Source organism: Malus domestica, chromosome 15 (assembly GCF_042453785.1).
Source record: "Malus domestica chromosome 15, GDT2T_hap1".
Taxonomy (NCBI): domain Eukaryota; kingdom Viridiplantae; phylum Streptophyta; class Magnoliopsida; order Rosales; family Rosaceae; genus Malus; species Malus domestica.
Window position 1 is genome coordinate 22,817,164 of NC_091675.1, and position 5,540 is coordinate 22,822,703.

At 43.5% G+C, this 5,540-nt stretch overlaps 1 long non-coding RNA gene across 1 annotated transcript; it reads left to right on the top strand.

Moving 5' to 3' along the window:
• Positions 1 to 3,430: 3,430 nt before the first annotated feature.
• Positions 3,431 to 4,231, top strand: LOC139192067 (uncharacterized). Its single transcript, XR_011575862.1, has 2 exons — positions 3,431 to 4,027; positions 4,078 to 4,231. It is a non-coding gene; the product is annotated as an uncharacterized lncRNA (long non-coding RNA).
• The last annotated feature ends 1,309 nt before the right edge of the window (positions 4,232 to 5,540 follow it).

A 5,540-nucleotide genomic window follows, 5' to 3' on the forward strand; every position in this document is an offset into this window, starting at 1 on the left:
TGTTGTGTGATCGTCGTATGCCACTGAAGCTTAAGGGAAAATTTTATAGGACTGCAATAAGGCCAGCGATGCTGTATGGCACAGAATGTTGGGCGGTGAAGCACCAACACGTACACAAAATGGGTGTAGCGGAGATGAGGATGCTTCGTTGGATGTGTGGGCACACGAGAAAGGATAAGATTAGGAATGAGGATATCCGAGGTAAAGTAGGAGTAGCCGAAATTGAAGGAAAACTGAGAGAAAATCGGTTACGGTGGTTTGGACATGTGCAAAGAAAGCCTACTGACGCTCCGGTTATACGATGCGACTACGGGACAGAGGTTCAGGGCCGAAGGGGTAGAGGAAGACCTAGGAAAACTTTGGAAGAGACTTTAAGAAAAGACTTAGAGTACTTGGATCTAACGGAGGACATGACACAGGATCGAGCACAATGGCGTTCTAAGATTCATATAGCCGACCTGACTCAGTGACTTGGATTTTTCAAGTCTCCAATCGAGAAGTTTTCTCCACTCGGGAAATTAAGGGAACACTACCTCAACCTACATGCTCCACTCACAAAGCTTCAACATACAAGCTTCAACATACAAGCTTCAACAAAAGAAAAATTCAAAGAACTTAGTGAAGAAGGCTTTGGTGTATTTAACACAATACGTTGAAATGAAATAAAGCTTATTTATTGATATCTTTAAAAAGTTACAAATATGTACATATACACGAGTCAAAATAAACAAACAAAAGGGAGCCTTCACAAAGGTTGCTTAGGAGAAGTCTCAGCAGTCGGCAGAGCCTCAGAAAGAGAAGGCACCGGAGGGGGATCATTCGGAGCCTTAGTACTGGACAGCACCCTAGAAGGAGGAGGTATCAGAGGTTGATCATTAGGAGCTTCATTATGCGGTACAGCCCCAGAAGACGAAGGCAATAAATGCCTTTGGAACAAACCCACAAACTTTTGATGATCATGTAAAATCTGACCATCAGATTCCTTCATCTGGTCAAGCTTCCTCTTCATGTTTGTAGCATAGTCATGAGCGAGTCGGTGCAACTGTTTATTCTCATGCTTAAGCCCTCTAATCTCCTGTTTGAGACTCATCACTTCAGCCGCCAATGATTCAACTTGGCGGGTTCGAGCAAATAGGCGTTGGGCCATATTAGACACAGAACCTGCACACTGAACACTGAGAGCCAGAGAATCCTTAACAGCCAACTCATCAGACCGTTTGGAAAGTAGTCTGTTATCTTTGGGAGTGAGAAGGTTCCTGGCCACCACCGCAGCGGTCATATCATTCTTCATCACGGAATCCCCAACGATAAGAGGACCAGTAGGGGATAAGAAGGATGGGCGCCATATGTTGTCTGGAGAAGGCGTGGCTGCCTCTTCAACAAGGTTCAAGTCAAAACGACGGTCGGAGGGGCCAGACATTTTCAAAGGTGTTGAAGAGAAAAGAGGTCGGACAAATCAAGATCTTAGAAATGCAAGAAAGGAGCTTCTACTGGTGGAGATTCAAGTGTGCTTTGGAACTTAATACCAGCCTCTATAAAAATCCACACTCGATGGAGCTTCAGAAATCGAAGAGGCGCTTGCTCAAAAATCGAAAAGGTGTTTGCTTTCTCAAAAACTGGGCTGCTCAGAGACCACGAGGGCCGATCTCAGGAATCGAAGAGGCGTTTGCTTTCTCAAAAGCTGGGCTGCTCAAAGACCACGAAGGTCGATCGTAGAAATCGAAGAGGCGCTTGCTTTCTCAAAAGCTGGGCTGCTCAGAGACCACGATGGCCGATCTCAAAAATCGAAAAGGCACCTGCTTTTTCAGCCTTGTCAGCACCTGTCACATGCACACTCAACTTTGTGGAAATTACGGGCATTTTGTCGAAGAATTCTAGTGAAGTAGAAAGCACGTGAATGTTACTGTTCAATCATTCACTTTCCACACGCAACATCAGCTCACGGGTACCACATATAACTTTGCTAAAAATCTCTGACAAAGTTTAAACACGTGAAGCTTGCAGCTCCCATTACATCGCTATGACCAAGAAGGGTAAAAGAATAGCAAAGAAACAGCACTAACAAAGTTTATACACATAAATTTTGAAGGTCTAGCTACCATATTATTACCCACAAGGGTAAAGGAACAGGACCATTGCTGGATAATTGGAAAGTCCCTGTGGGTCAACCTCTGTGCTCCGTGGCAAGGTAGACTAGCAAACAGGCCTAACCTTTACTCACATTCGAGAAAACACTCCAAACAAGATTGCTTGCTTCAAGATCAAAGGGGCACCGTCCTCCGAATCTCGAGAGCCAGACTCCCAACATGATTACTTTCTCAAAAAGCGACGAGACACCGTTCTCTGAATCTCGAGAGCCAGACTCCTAGCAGGATTACTTTCTCAAAAATCGAAGAGGCACCGTTCTCCGAATCTCGAGAGACAGATCCCCGACAGGATTGCTTGTTCGAAAACCGAAGAGGCACTGCTTTCTCAACTTCGAGAGCCCCTTAGATAAAGCTTGTCTGTAATCCTCACATCGCTTTTCAACTTCGAGAGCCAGATCTCCTTGGATAAAGCTTGTCTGTAATCTTCACACGTAACATCAGCTTTCCAGATACCACAGACCACTTTTTCAAAGTGCTCTGACAGAGTTAAAACACGTGAAGCTGGCAGCTCCCACTACCGTGCTATGACCAAGCAGGGTAAAAGAATAGTATTACTCCTTATTAGGGAGACTCCTATATATGTCGACCTCCATCCTCAACGGACAGGCAGACCTGCAAAAATGCTCAACCCTTCTTCATATGTGAGAGGGCACTCCCAACGAAGCCTCTCGAAATACTCAGCTTTCTTTCCCCCCGAGAATACCTCTGCAAACAAGCTACACTAGAGCAAGAATATCTCATATCATCAGGGTTAAAAGCAAGAGTATCCCATATCATGCTTTTTCCCTGTCTTTTCTTTTGGCCTTGTTCTTACCTGCAAGACAAGGAGAAAGAGAGCAATCAGTCAGCACTTGGAATCAAGCTTCCAGTTCGGAACTGATTGCCTGGAACCCCATTGCTCTCGAGTACTCATCTTCAACATCTTATGCTTCCCGAGAAGATACCACATCTGCCTGAGGAAAAAATAGGGCAAGTGAGAAGGATACAAGGAAGCATGTGGAGACAAGCGCAACAGAACACGTGCCGATACATCCACTACTTTGTCAACAGCAAAAGTATCCCATATCAGCAGGGTCGAACGTACTCTAGATTTGATGGACTTGTTTTGACCCTCAAATTCTTCAGTCCGCCTTATACTCTGGCGGACAAGAAAACCCTCCAGCCTAGTTCAAGAATAAGCCTGTGGAAAGTTACTTCTTCAAAAGCAAAAGTATCTCATATCACCTTTTCTCCTTTTCTTCTCTTTATCCTTTATGCTACCTGCACGATAAGGAGAAGGATAACAATCAGCCGGAACTCGAAATCAAACTTCTGATCTGGGACTGATTGCTTGGAGCTTTGATTGCTTACCTTGTCTGTCACCTCTTTCAGCAGATCCCCTAGCTCGGCGACTTGGGGGACTCCTACTACATGGTTTGTATCGCGCTTGAGCCTGAAACTACAAGTAAGCGTCAAGTGAAATTGATACATTACCTTGTGCATCTCCACCAGTTAAAGATACCACCCCTGGAGGGAGGAAGAGTACTTCCAAAGAAGATGCCACATCTACCTATGAGACAGATAAGGCAAGTGAAGACGATACCACACTTCGGTACTTAAAAGTTTCGTGATTACGAGATCATTCTTCCACAATATTTCCTAATATCATTTGTACTAAATCATTCACTTGTACTCACTAAAGGAGAGCTTGAACCTATATACTGTGTAAACCCTTCACAATTAATGAGAACTCCTTTACTCCGTGGACGTAGCCAATCTGGGTGAACCACGTACATCTTGTGTTTGCTTCATGTCTCTATCCATTTACATACTTATCCACACTAATGACCGGAGCAATCTAGCGAAGATCACAAACTTAATATTTAAGATGATATTCTTTGGTGTATGCTTTTCGCAAACGATATAGTGTTGATAGATGAAACGCATGAAGGGGTAAACGCGAAGCTTAACCTTTGGAGAGAAGTGTTGGAATCTAAAGGTCCTCGCCTAAGCCGATCAAAGACAGAATATATGGAGTGCAAGTTCAGTGCAAACGGAGGCCAAAATGAGTTAGGGGTGAGGATCGGAGATCAGGAAATACCAAAGAGCGACCGTTTTCGCTACCTAGGATCTATCTTGCAAAAAAACGGAGAATTTGATGGAGATCTCACCCATAGAATACAAGCTGGATGGATGAAGTGGAAGAGTGCATCCGGCGTGTTGTGTGACTGTCGTAGGCCACTGAAGCTCATGGGAAAATTTTATAGGACGGCAAGAAGGCCGGCAATGCTGTATGGCATAGAATGTTGGCCGGTGAAGCATCAACACGTAGGTGTAGTGGATATGAGGATGCTTCGTTGGATGTGTGGGCACACGAGAAAGGATAAGATTAGGAATGAGGATATCCGAGGTAAAGTAGGAGTAGCCGAAATCGAAGGAAAGAGGAGAGAAAATCGGTTACGGTGGTTTGGACATGTGCAAACAAGGCCTACTGACGCTCCTGTTCGAAGATGTGACCACGGGACCGAGGTTCAGGGCCGAAGGGGTATAGGAAGACCTAGGAAAAATTTGGAAGAGACCCTAAGAAAAGACTTAGAGTACTTGGATCTAACGGAGGACATGACACAAAACCGAGCGCAATGGCGTTCTAGGATTCATATAGCCGACCCCACTTAGTGGGAAAAGGCTTTGTTGTTGTTGTTGTTGTATTGTACATGCAGGACGTAAGTGGTTATGGATTAGCATTGCTATTGCTGCTGCTCTACTGGTAATGGTGTTTTGCATCTTTACCTATCTAAGAACAAGAAAAATATTTTCGGGTATGTTCTTTAATCCTAAAGTGCACTTGTTAGACAGAATTTCAGATGCTTGACAACTTCCAGATTGAAATTTGACATCCAACACTAAACTAAATAGGTGGGATACAGAACCAATCGTTTAGTATCATGGGAAAACATGATTTAAGCGTATTTACTTATGACACCGTCTTGGCTGCCACTTCCAACTTCTCAGAAGAAAACAAGCTCGGACAAGGGGGATTTGGACCTGTTTATAAGGTAAGGCCTTGTAATAATAAATTCTTTATGAAACATTTGAGAATATTATGGAAAATCAATTCAGGGAAAATTGGAAACGGAAGAAGACATAGCTGTGAAGAAACTTTCAAAGTGTTCCGGACAAGGAACTTCAGAGTTTAAGAATGAATTGATACTCATACATGAACTCCGACATACAAACCTTGTTAAGCTCTTCGGATTTTGCATTCATGAAGAAGAGAGGATGTTGATATATGAGTACATGCCAAACAAAAGCTTGGACCACTTTTTATATTGTTGGGAATCAACATTACTTTACGTACTTTATTTTATTTGTTCAGTTTGTTATCTGTGTGTCAAAATATTCTTACTTAACTTT